The sequence below is a fragment of the Diorhabda carinulata genome, chromosome 3 (genome assembly GCF_026250575.1).
Source record: "Diorhabda carinulata isolate Delta chromosome 3, icDioCari1.1, whole genome shotgun sequence".
NCBI classification, from domain to species: domain Eukaryota; kingdom Metazoa; phylum Arthropoda; class Insecta; order Coleoptera; family Chrysomelidae; genus Diorhabda; species Diorhabda carinulata.
Genome location: NC_079462.1, coordinates 22,253,936 through 22,274,597, shown reverse-complemented (window position 1 = coordinate 22,274,597; position 20,662 = coordinate 22,253,936).

The window sequence follows — 20,662 nt, the reverse complement described above, 5'->3', positions numbered from 1 at the left end:
ACCCTTTTACACTCGAGTGATTCGAGTGGTGCCTACTGTGTAAAGATATTGATCTTGAACTTCTGTAGGTTGTAGTCTTAAGGAGAGACGTGCCTCGGTAGCTGTTTCCACAGGCTTGCACTTCTCCAAAGGAATAAGTTTACAGGCGAACTCGGTGTTCCTGAGCCACGTCTGTCTGTCGAGAAGGTCTCGCTCTAGGAAGGATTATGTTGGATAGCTCGGAAGAGCGTTTACCGTGGTAATATCTATGCTCTAAGCTGTCCAAGGTTATGGTCAATTCTGGATTGCCTTTAAATCGAACTACTCTTCTCTATTGAGTCGAGAATATGCGAACATTATTTTAAAGATGAACAAATCAGAGCCTTGTAGAAAATTAGATTGTTGCGGAGTATACAGCTTTTTGATCTTAAAGAGGGCTCCAAGTTTTTTGTGAAACTGCCTTGGTTAAATCAGCCAGGTGACTATACCAGGGTATTGCTTCCAACCTACACATAACCACCATATATTTTGTAAACATGATATTAACATTGATTTTTATATGAATAGGAATGTTGCTAAATAACTGAGACTGAATTAAATTAGTTCATTCAATAGTTTAAATCTATCAGATGTGTTTCTGTGAATGTAATAGATAAAATTCTTTTCCGGTCTCGAAATATGTAATTCGTTGTACTTTTTCCATAATTTGTACTTAAAAAAAACTCACTTTCCTTTTCATAAAAGTACGCAGCTTTTAAAAGCAAGGAAAGAAAAACACTTTATCAATTTGGTGTAATTACCATAGCATGGATTAGGAGGATTTAAAGTTATTAGGCAGAATAATGGTTGCATGACAGTTACAGTGTTGGGAAATGAGAAAAAGATTTACAGAGAGACGACTGAATGCATTAGTGTTTACATGTTTATAGGATTATAACGGAGATGGGGGAGCAACCACTCCAGATGATTATAGTACAGTCATATTGGAAGTAATTCAAGCAAATTAGAATATTTTTAAATGAATTGATATTATTACTGTATATTTAAGATAAGAGGTAATATTTTTTATATGATAAACGAATAGGTGCAATATAGTGTCTAGTGCCTAGATTTCGTAGTAGTTAGTAGAAGAACGAAGAGTTATTGATTTCTGTTTACTCCAGAAGGTTGATGATTGAAAAATTACATTCTATGCAAAATTTTTATTTATTTATCTACCTATTTTTGTAACGGCATTTTCGGTTTTTTCCAACTTTAAAACCTCTGATTGATTTGAAATTTCGTACCGTTGTTAAGTACAAATAGAATCATTTCATAAATTCGTACAATATCATCGCCAGGGTCACCAGGGTAGCTTTTCACGCAATTTTGGAAGCAGACTAGTAAAATATTGTTTTGGTATACTTTACAGATTTGTTAACGGCATAGCGATTCTGTGTTGTAATTCGTGAACTTTCTCTGGAAATAAAAATCTTGAACGTAGTGCTAAATACTATAATGAATGAAGAAAATAGAAATAGAAAATCTTTAAGTGAGAGGTTCGACTACATTTTATATTACTTCAGTTTGCTTCATTGTTTGTTTGTTTGCGAGTGAATCCGGAATCTCTCGATACAATTTTGATTTGAATTTTGGTAAAGTTAAAAATTTCAAATTCTTTCCAAAATCAAAATACTTATAGATCTATTTTATGTTTCTGATACTCTATTTTGATTGGACGAACACAGGATAGGCACATAATTGATTACAATGGGAATCATTTTTTTGTACAAATACATACTCTTAAAGCTTGATATAAAGCTTTGCAATTGACATGTTTGGCCCATACTATATCTACTATCGAAATATGACATAAATAACATACAAATCGCCACATTTGCAAATGATACCTCTTTCTCCTCTTCGTCAATAATGGAGATACCATATGCAAATACAGCTGAGATGGAAGAAGCATGTTAAAATGAAAAGAACTAGATGCAAAATATAGAAAAGTTTTTCCCAATTTTTACAAAACGATAAAATATTTTCCATTAATTTCAAGCCAAAAATACTACAATGAATAAGGTTACCAAAGACTTTTTCAAAAATGATCAGTTTCAGTGAAAGAAAAATATTATTCTACTGAACAGTTACTTTCGAAACATTATCAATTCGTGGGAAAATTATGAATATTAAGAAGGAATATTAAACTATCCCATGAAAATCACTACAGTTCCAAATGATACGGCTCTCTCTTCATAAGGAACAAATATGAAAGAACCTTTACAAAAACTAATAAAAGCTACCAATCAATTTAACTAATGAACCATAAAGGGAAAATGAAAACATTGATGAGCAATCTCATTAAACGCAATAGAATTACTATTTGAAGACAAAGCTAAATGTCAAGGAATGACTCAAGATAATAAGCTGAGATGGAAGGAGCATGTGAAATAGAAAAGAACTAGAGTTTTTCCCAATTTTTTCGAAACAATAAAATATTTTCCATTAATTTCAAGTCAAAAATACTACAAAAAATAAGGTTAAAATAGACTGTTTCAAAAATGATCAATTTTGGTTAAAGAAAAATATTATTCTATTGAAACAGTTACTTCCAAAATATTACAAATTCGTGGGAAAATTATGGATATTAAGAAGGAATGAACGTGAATAATCGTCTTCAATGTTAGAATATCTACGCAATAAACATCTAATCCAATCATCATCAACCACATGAAGCTAGTATTCAAGTTAGGATAGTAAACTAAGTGGCGTCGAGCGCTACTAGTCCAAGAAATAAATTTCCACCCTGTTAAACTATCCCAGGTTAAAACTGTGGCTTACTAGCTTGCTTGTTCGTGATTCTAGCTTAAAAATATGAAAATCGCTACATTTCCAAATAATACGACTCTCATTTCATCAAGAAGAAATATGGAAGAAGCTACATGCAAGCTACAAAGAGCTACCAATCAATTCAACGAATGAACCATAAAGGGAGAAATAAAAATCGTTAATCATTAACGAACAATCAAAACATACAATAAATGCAATAGAAGTACTATTTGCAAACACAGCTAAATATCAAGAAATGATTCGAGATAATAAGTTAAGAGGTACGAAGCATGTGAAAAAGAATAGGAAAGAACTAAATGCAAAATATAGAATATTGTACTCGTATTAGAAAATCCCAAATATCAACAAACAATATATGAGCAACCCATCTAGATATACAGACTACAGCTCTGGGGCTGTGCCAGATCATTTAACATTGCACCTATGCTCCATATTAATATTCCAAATACATATTTGCATAGGGACCTCAACGTAGCAGCACTTAACAAAGGAGAAGTGAAGATGTATGCTCAAATAAAGGAGGAGACAGAAGGTTACATAATCATGATAACATCGAAATACTCTATCTGTTCAGCAAAACCTGAAGGAAAGCCTGAAGAGGACGCAACCTACAGGCCTGTAAATTCAAAGTATGAAACCAGAGCTCAGTGAAAGTTTACAGATAAGAACCTGGCGATATCGATAAGTCATAACTTATTTGAAAGTGCCGGTAGGTTAATTTCGACCTGGTGTAATATAACTAAATGTTTAGGATCAGTTTCATTTAGGTATTCTTCTTTTGCATTAAATAGAAGAAGAAATATTTTACAATTAACATTGATAGCTTACAGTGATACTCTTTCGTGTCGGACTGGCAGATATGTCGGAAGTTTTTGCAGTCTATTTAAGTATTCTCAGGGCGTTATTAAATTTAATTTCGCTCGTAAAAAAACACTAACTAAACATTCCGAATTTGATGTAAAAATTTAATTAATTAGATAACGTATATATGGTCAATTCGTTTATAGTTTGATCAACGATTAGAGGTGAATATCGATGTAGATTAGTGGATATTCATGAAAATTTGGGCAATTCAAATAATACCGAAACATCAATAAAACTTCTAACAATGTATTCAACTATTGATAAAGCATTTCTACAGGTATCCACCTAGATAATCAATACATGAAAATAATGTCCCCTTAGGATTAAGTCAATACTATTACAGTATTCTAGTTTGGTTCAAGAAAATTAATTTTACTGAAATAGTTACTTCCAAAACCTAAAACCTAACCTAACCAATTTGCATTAGGGAAAAGTTTCGTAAAAAATTATCAAATTATCGATTTTTGGGAAGGAATAAACGTGGATTGCCATCTTTACTGTTACAAGATCAACGCAATGAAAATCTAGGGCAATCTTTGTTGACTAGAATCTAGTTGCTAGTATCCAAGCTACGATAATACAATCAGTGTTAAAGAACGCTACTAATTCAAAAAAGAGATCGCCATCCTTTAAAGTATTCTAGTTGAAAACATTAGCTTACTTGTTAACTATTTTAACTTGATAAACTAGCATCGTGTAGCCCGGACATTCGTCTTTAATTAGAAATTTAGAGGAAGTTTTAATTACAATTTTAAAGATATTCTATTTGTTCAATTACTTATCATATTTGGATGTATTCATATTATATTAAGAGATTTTTTCTTATCTCTTCTCACAATTTTACTCATTGAATACTGATTTTTTATGCTAAACTTTTAATGAATAGTATTTATTCGTAATCCTAAAATACCCGTACTAACTGTTAAAAAGAACTTGAGTGCTGGTTAAACGTATGTATTTGAACGATTAAAAACTGGGCAAGGGTTTGACGGTTAATGCACAAGTACGGACATGAGCTACTACTATTAGGGGATAAAATTTTCTAGTCAATTTTACAATGAATGTCTACCGAGGATAATCCTTCCGAATGAAAAGAAATGTTTGACAGTTGATGCTACGTTCTTTTGAAGGATTTAAACGAGAAAGTAGGGAGAAGTTCTTTTGTATTTTTGAGTGCCACTATTTTGGTTATCGTGTTACTAATCTTTATCTTTAAAAGGATTTATTATGAAATGAAAATGAATATTGATATTTCATATTAAGCATCTATGAGAATAAATGTGAATCAGAATGATGCTCATCTTCATTATAACGTCCTTTCATTTCCTACTAACTATAGATATAGGTTGATGATGAGGGATTTTTCAGATTGTTGCATGTTACCGACCTGAAATCTAAATTTGCTTCTTGTTTCCGAAACCTCTCGAAGTACTAGATGTAAACTAAAAATACGGCGAAGGAGTTTTTGTTTCATACACCAAAAATTGGAATCTATGGTGTTAACATAATAACTTGTGGGATTGTTGATTAATGATATGAGGGATATTTTAGATGAGTTAAGGGTAAATACCAATCGTAATGTTAATGGTGATGATTGTACTTGTCCTTGCTAACTAGTCACCCATATTGTTTATATCTATATTGACGCCATAATGCCATCCGAGTTCGATCTAAGAAGGAAGTGTAACCTTTTAGATCACAAGCGGGTACTGGAACTTTTGCAAACCGATATGCAAAGATGTCAGCCAACGGCTTTCTTGTTTATCACGAGAATAAGCTGTTTCATAATTCGCGATTGTTTGGCCACTAAGTCTAACTCACCAGTTCTGGCAACCACGCAACTTCCTTGGATTCAATAATGTACTCAATTCGTGATATTCAAATTGTCACGACAGAAAGGAAAATAATTCCGAAAGAAGCAATCGAAAAATATTTCTAGACATGTATCCAACGTCGGAAGAAGTAAATTAAATAATAGATTTGTATAGAAATCAGTTTAGAGCTTCGGAATGTTTTTTGAAAGAGCTAGCATTAAAATACGAAGAGGAATAAAGAAATTATCAGCAAATAATCGACACAAAATTTAATGAACGTCTGGTATGTGCCAAGAAAAATATTATCTGGTTCATATCGAATATATTTCGGTGAATAAACCTCAGCTTCTTCCACTCGCTTTTCTTCAATTTCTAAACCAGAAAATGTTAGATTAATTAGATTGATCTATTTCTTCGATCTCAGTAAGCTCAGTAATACCAACTTTTATTGTAATAGACTTTACAATGTTTTTATACGTGTCCTTTCCAGAAGTGGTAGGAAGTAACAAGCCTTAACTGTATTGTAGATGACAGTAAAAGAACTCGAATAAGATCGTTTGGTCAACCGAGTCGACCGAGGCGTTTGAGGCAACTAGCTCTACAAGACTGTGTTACTACTAGCGTCAAATTACTAGCCAATGGTCAAAATTTGAACTTGCGACTTGCTTTTGTTCAATTTCAAAAGCACCGAATGTTAGTTTCAGTAAATTGTTCTGTTTCTTTTATCTGAGTGTGCCCAATAATACTAACTTCTTTCACAATACACTTCACACTGTTTTTTATGGCAAACTTATTCGTACCCTCGCCAGAAATGCTTGAAACTCACAAGCGTTAATTGTACTACAAATGATAGTAGAAGAACACAAAGAAGATGATTTGGTACTGCCGAGGCGTTTGAGGCAACTAGCTCTACAATACTGTCTTTCTACTACGCGTCAAATTACTGACCAATGGTCAAAATTTGAACTTGCGACTTGCTTTTGTTCAATTTAAAAAGCACCGAATGTTAGTTTCAGTAAATTGTTCTGTTTCTTCTATCTGAGTAAGCCCGGTAATACCAACTTCTTTCATAATACACTTCACACTGTTTTTTTATGGCAAACTTATTCGTACCCTCGCCAGAAATGCTTGAAACTCACAAGCGTTAATTGTACTACAAATGATAGTAGAAGAACACAAAGAAGATGATTTGGTACTGCCGAGGCGTTTGAGGCAACTAGCTCTACAATACTGTCTTTCTACTACGCGTCAAATTACTGACCAATGGTCAAAATTTGAACTTGCGACTTGCTTTTGTTCAATTTCAAAAGCACCGAATGTTAGTTTCAGTAAATTGTCCTGTTTCTTTTATCTGAGTGTGCCCAATAATACTAACTTCTTTCACAATACACTTCACACTGTTTTTCATGGCAAACTTATTCGTACCCTCGCCAGAAATGCTTGAAACTCACAAGCGTTAATTGTACTACAAATGATAGTAGAAGAACACAAAGAAGATGATTTGGTACTGCCGAGGCGTTTGAGGCAACTAGCTCTACAATACTGTCTTTCTACTACGCGTCAAATTACTGACCATTGGTCAAAATTTGAACTTGCGACTTGCTTTTGTTCAATTTCAAAAGCACCGAATGTTAGTTTCAGTAAATTGTTCTGTTTCTTTTATCTGAGTGTGCCCAATAATACTAACTTCTTTCACAATACACTTCACACTGTTTTTTATGGCAAACTTATTCGTACCCTCGCCAGAAATGCTTGAAACTCACAAGCGTTAATTGTACTACAAATGATAGTAGAAGAATACAAAGAAGATGATTTGGTACTGCCGAGGCGTTTGAGGCAACTAGCTCTACAATACTGTCTTTCTACTACGCGTCAAATTACTGACCAATGGTCAAAATTTGAACTTGCGACTTGCTTTTGTTCAATTTAAAAAGCACCGAATGTTAGTTTCAGTAAATTGTTCTGTTTCTTCTATCTGAGTAAGCCCGGTAATACCAACTTCTTTCATAATACACTTCACACTGTTTTTTTATGGCAAACTTATTCGTACCCTCGCCCGAAATGCTTGAAACTCACAAGCGTTAATTGTACTACAAATGATAGTAGAAGAACACAAAGAAGATGATTTGGTACTGCCGAGGCGTTTGAGGCAACTAGCTCTACAATACTGTCTTTCTACTACGCGTCAAATTACTGACCAATGGTCAAAATTTGAACTTGCGACTTGCTTTTGTTCAATTTAAAAAGCACCGAATGTTAGTTTCAGTAAATTGTTCTGTTTCTTCTATCTGAGTAAGCCCGGTAATACCAACTTCTTTCATAATACACTTCACACTGTTTTTTTATGGCAAACTTATTCGTACCCTCGCCCGAAATGCTTGAAACTCACAAGCGTTAATTGTACTACAAATGATAGTAGAAGAACACAAAGAAGATGATTTGGTACTGCCGAGGCGTTTGAGGCAACTAGCTCTACAATACTGTCTTTCTACTACGCGTCAAATTACTGACCAATGGTCAAAATTTGAACTTGCGACTTGCTTTTGTTCAATTTCAAAAGCACCGAATGTTAGTTTCAGTAAATTGTTCTGTTTTTTCTATCTGAGTAAGCCCGGTAATACCAACTTCTTTCATAATACACTTCACACTGTTTTTTTATGGCAAACTTATTCGTACCCGTTGCCAGAAGTGCTAGAAACTCACAAGCGTTAACTGTACTGCAAATGATAGTAGAAGAACACAAAGAAGATGATTTGGTACTGCCGAGGCGTTTAAGGCAACTACCTCTACGATACTGTATTACTACTACGCGGCAAATTAATAATCAATAGTCAAAGTTTAAGTTTAAGTTGAAGGGTAAGGCGCTGTCGTGGAATATATCATATAGAGCTTGCTGCTAAAAGCCATATGCTATTTTAGGAACTGGTTCACATATTGCACGCCGATCTATGGGAAGTTTATCCAAGAAACTAGCGGAACGTAGTGACACATGCAAACATCTATCACCTTCTTTCATCAATCGTTAGTCGTGTATTTAACTAGGGAGTCAAGAAAAAAATTAATTACATTAATTACTATAATTCTCTTTTTGGATGTAATACTTCCACATTACCAATTAATCAAGGTTTTTAAAATATTATCTCTAGACGTCACTGGGTATTGACTTTTTTGACTTGCTCAATTAAATTGAAACAAACGTTTTTGAGACTATTTATTTCACTCCATGCTTTTTTCAGCTTGAATCATTCAACTAATAGGCTGATTCAAAAAATTAGAAACAATGGAAAAAGTAAGGTACTTTATCACCTATTATATATCTAGAAATATTAAATTATGAAATCCAATTAGTTACCTAAAGTATTTAAGATAGCACTTCAGTATCACTACTTTGAATGCTTTTATCGTAGTTGTTCACTATATTTTCCAACGACAAAGAACAAGTATAATATATAAAAAAATATAACCTTCTTTGATATTCAGCTTATATCTATCAAGTCCAAGTCGGTCGGAAAATTGGTTGCAAAAAACCAACTATGGAATAAACATCTACCGCCCAGCTTTTCAAGACATCACTTTTAAAGCTTTCATATAAGTCGTTTCTGGAAGTAGAAGTGCATACATACATGGTCAGTAATCTGGTCGATGCATCTAGTAGAAGGTCATCTCCAGACTTTAAATCTTCTTTCAAAGAATACTAAATTATTATGTTACGTTTGTAACCTCTTTTGATAGTAAAATCGTCTTATGTATAGGGATATACGTATTGAGGGAGAATAAGAGAAAAATCAAATTTTTTACTTCATTTAATAATGATGTCATAAGAAAATAAAATTTTTAAACATTCTTTCCTTTCTATATGTCAGTTAAATAAAACTAACTAAATTACATTGTTAGAAAATGTATTTATAATTATGTGTTATTGAACACAATTACTATTCAATAAATTAATCTCCTATTTTGACATTTGACATTTCATATTTTGACGTTTCACTTTGACATTTGAAATGGGCCAATCAGAAAGAGCCTCATGATCCATCGGCTATTGAAATTGTCAAAATGTAATTTCACTATAATGTTTCCGTGATATTATAATGACACTAGGACAAACCGTTAAATTCTAAAACATTGACAAGCTACTGTTTAATTATAATATCAATTGAGCAATCTAACCTATTGTCAAAATCAGCTGATAGGCATTTAAAAATGGGCGCCGAGGGGTAAACAAATCCTTTTGCAGTAAGTTTCTTCGTGATTTGTGAAATTATTTTTGGATTTTACACCTCACTATTTCTAGTTTGTTTTATTTAGAAATGGCTTCTTAGAGTTGCTACGTCGAGGAGGACAAAATTTCCTCCCGAAAACGTGGCTTTGTTTGTTTTTTTTTTTGACTATGCAGTGTATTGGAAACTTGTGAAAAATGAGTAGGGTTCGGACTGTAGCTCTTTTCATCTAATGAAACTCCAGCTGAAGTTTTAAGTTTGTCATTGTACCTTTCAGCTGCCACTGGATTATCATTTTGCATCCTTGAAAAGTATTCACTAATGTTTGAACAACTTGAACGTGATAGTAAAAATTTATGTACAAAAAAACTTCAGAAATTTGAGCACAAAATATAAGAGTTCCAAATTTTGTAAATTGCTTGAAAGTTAACTTGCAAACTGCAAAAATACTTCAGTTGTATTAGTTCCACTGGAATAAATATAAAAAGTATTTATGGAGTGCTCTCAGTACCACAAAAAACAGCACAATATGCATCTTACTACAGGAAACAACTAAGAGAAGATGACACGGGTACATACGAGAAAATTTTTCATCCCACAGCCGCCATTTTGACGTATATCAGCTATTTTCTTAAATTATGTGATAGTGAAATTGTATTGTCACTTGGAACTCAATTGCAAATACTATGTAAAAACTAATAAGAATTATTATCTAAGTGAAATTAATTCTAAACGTATGAGAAATATTCAGTATCAAATGTTAAAGACTTAATATATATTGAGTATATATTTGTGCAAAAATATTTTTTGTGGCGTGAAAGTTAAGGGCTTATTTTAATTATTTATTATGCCTAAAGTAAGTTTTTTCAATGAAGATATAATATTAGGAACAAAAAGTACATCCATTTTAAGTGAGTATTTAAGTTTGAGAAGGAGATGAGGTTTTTGAGTACCTAAAAGCTCAATTCAAATTTGTGTCCCAAGATTTTGTGTTCACTCACAAACAAACAAACAACGAAGCAAAGTAAATACAAGAAACCGTCATGATAGATAACTTGTGTGATATAAGTGATTCTGTGGTGGATTAGAAATTTGAAAGGACAATAAATCTTACGGGGATTAATTATCTATTTATCTGTTTTGCATAAAAGTTTTGTCTACAAGAAGGAAATAATCTTATTGAAATAATCATTAATTAAAGTCTCTTTATGTTTAACTGTTGTAAAAATTTGTTATCGAATTTTTCTATTGTAAACGAAAATCCGAATAGCAAGCATTTCTCTAAGCTCGACAACAAAGTTAAGAATGGAGAGGAAAATACCTTTCTCTGTCAATTATATTTACATTTTAGTGCTCTCGAAGTCGGAAATCATTGGTTTTAAGCGATCCCCATGGGAGTGCGTCGATGTCCCCCGTCTCCAAACTTTACTTACAGAGGCGGAGATAATTTTCCACTTTGAGATATAACATGGCACACGACCGAAACAAAGAAATTGTTAGTGTTTCATGATTTCAACAAAAATATTTCATCCTGTCTAGATGTTTGCTCGAATACAAAAAGTAATATATTGAGATAAAGAATTCTTGTTTTGAATATCTTGATGATTTTTACAAACTTTTATATGGAAAATCACAGGTAAAAAAATTTAAATAATATTTGTATTGCTCATATTTAACAAAATATATAAATATAATATTGGAATAAATATTCTCTAATTTCAAATATATTACTATAATCAATTGAAAAGTATTCCCTGTCATGACGTGAATTGACACTATGTACAAAGTGAGGATTGTACTGAATTTTATATTTTCATTCAAAAAGATGTTATTTCAGAACATTATTTTAGTGTGTGCTCTATTATATCGATTCCCTCTTCTATTTATTTGCAGATACAACTCCTTACTTCCTCTAATTTTGAGATACACGGAAATATTGTTTAACATTTCGTCTTCTATATTTTCTCCAGTTTCACCTTTCTCAAAATTTGGCTTCAGTACTCACTAATTGAGCTGGCAACTATTATCCATGCCAACAATTGTTCTGAAAATGTTAGAATGATCGTGATTGTCTTCTTTTTAAGTGATCTGCTACTGTGATTTCAAAGTCATTACTCGAAATGTCGGGTGTACTTAATTTTTTGATAAGATAATAATTCTGTTTCAATTGTGTCATGATATAAATGGTACCTGAACCTGGACCATTGATGATCTGGTTTTTTATTTGAACCAAAAACTATTAAAATATTTCAAGAGAACGAGCCGGTTAAGGAAATGGCGGTAAAGCTGTTCTGAATTCCTATACATAGAGGATTCATAGAACCGTGGCAGATTTATGGACATCTGAAGGTTTGAGTGGGGAAACGTCAAAGAGATATGGCTGCAGGCAAGCGAGCACTTTTATAGGTGGGACAAACCTCTCAGACTGAGCAGAAGAAATACTGCAGCTAAGTAGAGGCAAAGATTCTAGTAGGGGTTCATCCAAAGTCGATTATCACGGTTACAACACCAGCGGGGCCGCCGATTCTGTAGAATAGAGGAGGAAACTTCGATACACATTCTCTGTAACTGTCAAGCTATGATTAAATACTAGAATTTAACCTAGTGGAAGAGCTACAAATTTAATGAGTGCCGAAGGATTCTCTAGAGAGCTTCCATGGACTGGATCTCCAAAGGGATTTCATAGGGATAACCCAGCTATGACTCCCCATTGTTAGTTATAGTTATACTTTGAAATCGAAATTATACTAAAAACGACTTATTCTCGAGATCATTATCTTAAAAAATTGTCCTAATGATGATACTTGGGATACTTATTTGGCAAATAGCTATGTTGATCATAATTGATATTGACACTTTTGGTAATTTCAAAGACCTTTGATATTACTAGTTTTCAATTCGTTCTGCTCTAGTCTAGGATCGTGTGACACCTTGTTGGGATTTTAGTCCTCAGCAATATGAAGTTTTCCAAATTCTGGTACAGTCATAACTGGAAAAATTAATTTTTAAGATGTAAAATATTGATAATATCTCTATCACAAAACAAAACAAACAAAATGATCACTATTCTCGTACAAAATTTTGTATGACCTCAGAGGTTATTTTGTTAAATTCTTCAGTTATCCTAACTATTAAAATATACTTTAAAAATAATTCAGGTATTTCGAAGATTCTAAAATATTACCCAAAAAGCCAAATAAACAATTAAAATAAATCTAGAAGACTGCTGTCATTTAGGTACCTAATAAAGATTTTTTGATTAACTTTTCAGTGCCTACATTACAAAGACTTTTTCCTGATGTGTTAATCATCCAAATGAAATATAACAATCCATTTACTACCAACAAGACGGAGCTCATCGCATTTTGCAGTACAGTTAAAAATTATTTAAGCGAGATTTTTCCCAATAGGTGTATTGGGAGACGTGGAACGATCGAATGGCCGGCTAGGTCCCCCGATTTGATTTCTCTCGATTACTTCTTATGAGGTTGTTTAAAATCTGAAGTATATTTTAATAGACCAGACAATATTGCTGATTTAAAATTTGGTACAACGGAAGAAATTAACAAAATAACCTCTTCTAAATATTATGCGACATTATCTACATTCTGCGTAAAGTTTTATGATAGAGACATCAAAATTTTACATCGTAAAAATTAGTTTTCCCAGTTATGATTGTACCAAATCCAAAAAACTTTATTCCTTTTCTTATTTAAAATTTTCGAGGGGGTTTTTATAATTCAGATAATATTTTCATACTCTAAATTGTAAATTTAAGGATAAAAATCGATCTGTTTTTAGGTTTTTCTTTTCACATAGTACATAATAACGCTAAAATTGAATTTAATCCATACGTATGTACCGCATTGTATATGAAACGTATATAAAAATTTGAGACATAAGTGTTTTTTCTCACGTTTTAACAAATTCATTCTCAAATTGAGCACAATCATCTAATCTAAATGAATATAATAAAAGTAGTTTTATTATTTATAAAACCGTACACCCATCTTTTTCGACGATAATGCTTCAACCTCCCAACCACCCATATTCTGCTCCTGTCAAGCGACCCCAGTCTACTTGATTGCTCCTTGATAAAACTTCCAAGTTTCTCTTGTTTTTGAACGATAAGTGCCTTTTCAGTTGCCAGAATTGGAGGAGAAAATTAGACTTGGAAAAATTATTTCTTGGAATATATATTATTCAAAGTGTTACTAAAAAGGAGTGAAAATCATTTTATGGTTCGGATTTCTTATAAAAAGGAAATCGAGTCAGAATATGAATAAAATTTGCATTATATGCTTAAGTATGAAGCAGTTGAAATAATATATCCAATATAACTTAGTGTGAAAGTTTTCATTTTAAAATAATTAAAAACTACAAAAACTTAATCTTTAGAGAAAAATTCTTATTAAATTCTCAATAAACTTTTTGAAGACGATTGTTCAGACGTCCAGAATAGAGAAAAATTAAAGCGTCTACTTAAACTTTAATCATATTAATTTCTTAAGGAATACATCTAACAATGACCGAATAGATGAGTGCAAGATAACATAAATTGAGATAAGAGACAGTGAAACAAAGGAAAAATGTCCTAAAATATGCTTAAATCACGAAAAAATTTGACTTATACTCTTATATTTTCACATTCAAAAAACCTTAGAAAAATAAATATAATACGATGACGATTTGACGGAAGAATAATTTTTTCAGAGGTTAACAATTTCGATGCATTGTTAGTTTCCGCAATGTTTGATGTCTTGTAACAATTTCTCATAAAGCAGATATATTAGTTTCAATACATGCAGAAAACTGTTTCCGTTGTTGAGTAAATATTGAGAAAAAAGTATAAAAATTGCATCAAAATTATTCAGAAAATCCCTCTATCCCATGAAATTATTTACTACTAGTAGAAGTAGCAATATGAACAAGAATTTGCTGACATGGTTTGATGCCGAACATAGTAAAGAACGGTCTCATTTGTTCGCTATTGGTGCAGAAAAACTAGCCCAACGGCCTTATTATTCATTGCCTCGTATGTCGTATTCAACTGATCTGGCTCCATCGGAAGCTTACCTTTACCAAACTAACTAACTATAACGTGCAAAACAATTTTAGATTTTTGTAAAACCAAATTATTTTTTCTCACAGTAAAATACACTATGCTAATAATGGATTGTTTGTTGTTGTATCGGATGGAACAAGAACGAGTAGAAACATTTCTTAAAGTTCCATTTCTTCTCATATTACTCACATATGCATTGTATCCAGAAAAGACATCTTATATTATCTTTTGTTACTATTTTATAATTTATTAAGAAAATGAATTTAAAATTCCAGTCAAATGATTATTATTCCTTGGCCTGGTTTCAAAATGAATCAAGTGACAAAAGGAGCTATATATCGCTTGTATATCACAGGATAAGAGAAAATCCACAAGAGCAACCAAACCAGACTAAGTCAGTTTTCCAAGTAAAATTTGTGTGCCAGTCAAGTGTGCTGACACCGGGTCTAACTGTTAAATCATTCAAAAGTTTTATATTCTATACGATAACCTAAATGTGTTGCTGTCGGGTTTATTTCTGTCTAAATGTTAGTAAGGAAGATTATGGACGATTTTCCTTATTTGTTCATTTGGCACGTATTTATTTTGATAATTCGTTTAATCCAATATAAACGATATTTGTTGGACAAAATCACAATTGGAAAAGGATCTGTGGAAAGATATAATTAAATAAGTCAATTCACCAACTTGCTTTTTAAAAACAATTTATGTAACAAACTAAGGATATAATAATAATTTAAAGTTACAATTGGATACACTATTCTGATGTACTAGATGATTATCAAATTAAATGAACAAAGTATTAGTTTTACAGGCTTCTTTTTATATTAGTTCTTATCTTATACAATAATACTTATAAAGTTAGATAAATATATTTATGGTTCATTATAGTCAATAATTGAAGATGATAACTTAATGGGGCTAAAGTTGACAATCTATAAAACTGACAGAAATATGAAATACAGACAATTTATAGTAATGATAAATTTAATGAGGTTAAAGTAATAAATAAGTGATTGATAATGATGCGCCGCTGTGATAAGGGTTGTTTTGGATTACTTAACAATATCAATAGATTATAAATGATTATGCTGCTAATAAGTAACAATATGGAGAGAAATATTCGTAAATTCGTATGTAAAATGAATAACAGAAGAGTAATAGAATCTTTTGAATTTAAGTCAAGAACTTTTCCTGAAAGTTACTGATGGATTTTCAAATAGGGTTTCATGGTCCCAGAAGTATCAGGCATGAGCTAGAGATGGCGGTAGTTGCTTGAAAAATATCAGTATTAGCGAGGAACTTTAGATTAAAAAAAGAATAGAATGTGGATTGACTTACCACATGAAACGAGTCAAAGAGCTCTTGATTGAGCGGTTACTATTCCTATTGGAATGTACCATCGAATATATTGAAAAGTACACACACAAGTACAATATAAGAGCTGGATGAAACTGCTCCTGTGAGATGATAACTCCAGAAATGTTTAAGAAAATCCACATAGCGGTACTGGATGCGCGTCGACATTTCAAAAAGTGCGATACTTCGCATATTAACTAAAAATTTGGATATAAGAAAGCTGTGCGCACGTTTTCTCGCAATGGAACAAATACAGCGTCGTGAAGATGTTTCTATCGAGTGCTCGGCAATGTTTCACAGAAATAAAAGCCGAATTTTTGCGCCGTTCAATAAACATGGATGAAAAGTGGGTCATCACTTCACACCCAAAACAAAAGAACAATTGAAACAATAGACTGAAATGGGAGAATCGGCTCCAAAGAAGGTAAAGACCGTTCCAAAAGGCGAAAAAGGAAAAACTATCAATGGTAAGTTATATGCGAACTGATTGCAACGTTTAAGCGAAAAAATCAAGCAGAAACGGCCGCATTCGACTAAGAAGGAAGTATTGTTTCATCAAGACAATACATCAACTCACACATCCGTTATTACAATGAATTAAAGTTTGAATTGCTACCAGATAATTCCTATTGACTAGATTTAACCCTCTTGGATTATTTTCTGTACCCAGACTTGAAAACATGACTCGTTTATCAAAGATTTTCCAACAAGAGGTGAGGCTAGCAGTTAATCGCTATTTTGAAGATCTTGACGATTCTTATTATAAAAGGGTATCGAACTTATTTAACATAGCTGTGAAAAGTGTGTGGAGCTAAAAGGGGATATCGTTGAAAAATAAATACATTTTATTCCAAAATTTTAATGTTTTCTTTGTTGGGCCAGGTACTTCTGGAACCATCCATCCTTGTATACACATGTCAATACTAGATACTGGATATTACTGAACAAATAGTTTACACCCGTAAACGACAAATATCCAAAGGAAAAATTTGTCTGAAATACACAACGTAGTCGTCACGTGATTGTTAATTGTTACATAAAAAAATAGGACGCGAAAAAGTTTCTACCGGTCCCAGTACCTTCAGATCTCACATGAATTGAAAGTTCTTATATATGTGAACCTAAATGCGACAATACAATATATGGAAAGTGTCGTTTTTAAGATTGAAACAATGACTTCACCAAAGTTGATTATTAGCGGGGTGGAAACCTCATATGTTCAGAGAAGCGAGCACTATCATGTTTGCTTTTCGGTCTGGTATTATAGCCCCTTTAGTGGAATCAAATTTGCAGTTTCTCTAAGGCATTAAGTTCTGTTTCATGTTCAAAAAAGTTCTAAAGAAACTCGCATGACGATAAATAAAAAGAAGTTTAGATGAAACAATATATTGAACAAGATTTGATCAATTGCTCATGCCTATGTGCTGGATTATCCTATCTATCTATCTGTACATCCTCAATTCATCTTTTTTTAGACAGAAGCTTTTTCATCATTTATCTGTGCGCTCATCTTGTTCAGATCATCTACCCACCTTGTTTGTGCTTAGTCTTACTCTTTTATAATCCCACCGTTTCCAGTAAATTATCTGTTCGTTCTTTTGTATTTTATGTCTTGTAAGCTCCCCTTTTTTCATATTGCTAGTTACCTGATGCTACTTTGGAATTATATTCGTATTTCACTTTTTCCATTTTCAATATTGAAAGTAACATTATTCTCTGCACTTTACTTGTTAACCACCCTATATTCAATCGTAACAACAAATAAAAGTTTCCCGTGCCACAACAAGAAAGAAAATATCCAATGTAGAAAATGAGCGTGTTACGAATGTAGGATATAATATTTTTGTTTTTAAATTTTATTCGGCTTTCTCCTTGCTACATGTACTCATACATTTTTAATTTATCGGTATGAAACTCCTCACGCTCACGGCAATTTAGTGGTGAACGCCTTGCTGATGCCGATGCCGTCCGGTCAAATTCTTTTTGCGTTATTGCCTTCTATGTCTTCTTGTTTTCTACTGTTTGATAGTTTTCTTACACTCGAAAGAAACATTGAGGCGATACCGAAATGTTGCCAAAATTTAAATTTACAAGAGATTCTAATCAATTGTACAAAAAAGAAATACTTCAAATTCAACGTTCCAGAAAGGGGTAACGTAGAAAGTATTCTTTATGGAATAAGTGAAATTGAAACTCTTAAATCAGTTTATTTACTAAAATATAGTTTTCTTAAAAAAGGACATGGTATGATTACCAAATACAGTGATCCTTTTTTGTATATTGAACCATATCTTAAAAGAAGTCCTTATTATTGCCGCAGTAGTAAAACTCAAATGGTACCATTTATCTATTAGATACTATACGTTTGTTCTTTGCGTTATTTATATTGTTGGCTAACCAGAGAATCATAACGGGACTAGCTAACAAATAAATTAAATAAACAGCAAATCACATTAAATTGGTCTCAAAACACCAACTCTAAATTTTGTGGAAAACCCTAAATCGTAAATCTTTCCGTAGCAATGAGGGTGCTGTAAATCACATCCTGAATTATCACCATATAGAATGCCAAGAAGACTTTGGCTACGCCCCAACTAAGTTAAAAAAAACTTAATTGTATAAGTTTAATTTAAACATCAAACGTCAACTTAAGCCACACAGTTCAATTCAAACGTTATTTTAGGTTTAGTTGTGGTTTGAACTTTAGCAGTACAAGACGAAATTATCAATATTGTCGACGCAGCAATAAGAGAAAAGTTGTTTTTCTTAGAATTTAGAACTCATATTAATAGAAGCATATCACAACATTTACATAGTTCAAGCTTTATTGTTGTAGCTGCCTTACATTATATTCTTTATATGACCTGTAGCAACCAATATATCACAATCAAAAATTTTTTCTCGTCTGACCATGACACACCCATCATCTATCGCAGTAATAAGTAATAAAAGAATTACAAAGTGGTCTCCCAACAGATTTATAAAATTATTTTCAATTAAAAATTTCTGCAATTAGTTTCTTTTTACCATTGTTTCATTTATATTTTGAGTTTGTGTGGATTCAATAATTGGCATTACTATTCTTTTCTCGAAATCAAATTCCCTTGCCATCTTCTCCCAACCGTTTTTCATTTCCCTCCAAGTCTCATTGTCCGGACAGTCTTTTGACCAATTCTGCTTATACACATACACATACACACAAACAATAAAACTAATTGAATTTGAATTTCTGGAACCGTTGATGATATTCAGACTGATCACACTGTTTACACTATCACTTCTCCAACACTCACAATTATACTGTCTGACGCGTTTCGATAACCATGCTATCGTCTTCAGAGACTGAAGATAAACTGTTTACCTTCAGTCTCTCAAGACGATTACTTGGTTATCGAAACAATTTGGAACTAATATTAGCGGATAATTATTTCGTCTTGGAAGAATTGGATCGAAACTGACGGAATTATGTTCATTTAATTGGAACCTGTAAAATACAGCAACTTTGTTTAATCTCGGTTCAATAATAGTTTAATTCATATTTTGAACCTGAGTTCAATTTCTGGTTGTGCACTAGTTCGTGGAATTGCAAAATTATGGAAAGCGAGAGATGCAACTAATACATATTCTAAATATGAATAATTGTTATTCAGAAACGCATTTAAAGCCTGTATTTTCGCATCTATACTCCTTTTTCGAGTGAAAAATTGATTCATAAATCAAATGATTTGGTATTTCTGTTCAAATAGACACTAGCAATTACTTTTTATGATAGAAACTGAATACTTGTAAATTTTCTATATTGTTAGTTTTCGCCATATTTCTAATGTCATCTGTCACTTGTTCTATGCAAGGTGGATGCCGCAATTGCTTGATACAGATCAAAAGCTCGCTCTCTTTTAAATAAAAAATGAACGTACTCCAAATGAATGAGAATGAATGAGAAGATTTTATTTATTCTAGATATGTCGAAGTAAAATAAAATTGAGTAGATCTTCATTCCCCAAAATATAAATAAAATCGAAAGAAGAACTTCATCCCTTTAAGACTATTTAAAAATGGAAAGCGATTTCAAATGATGGCAGAGAGAAGCTCATATTTTTCTTCCAATGATTATTTTTAGATAGCTAGAAAATTTGAAACTCCTTACATTGAATATGTAGTTAGAAGACTATCTTGGAAAACAAAATATTTTTACCGTATTTTTCTTTAAAAAGGCACTCCACCAAATAGTCGTCATATATCTGAGAGATACAGTAATCAATTATTTGACAATAAACGATATGCTCAATTTTTAATCCATTCTATCAAGTCAGGTAAATAGTCAGCTTTTAAATCATAGAAATCAATAATTGAATATCAGTTTTCTCTTTACGAAGACTCGTTCCACCTAAGCATTTGTAGATTTTTTGAAATTGAATTGCTTCAAAGTTGGCTGTGATTTATTAGAATTCCTTCCCTGTATCTCATTTTTTATGTAATTGTTATATGGAATAACGAGTATAACCTCAAGATGTGTTCAAATTTCTGCA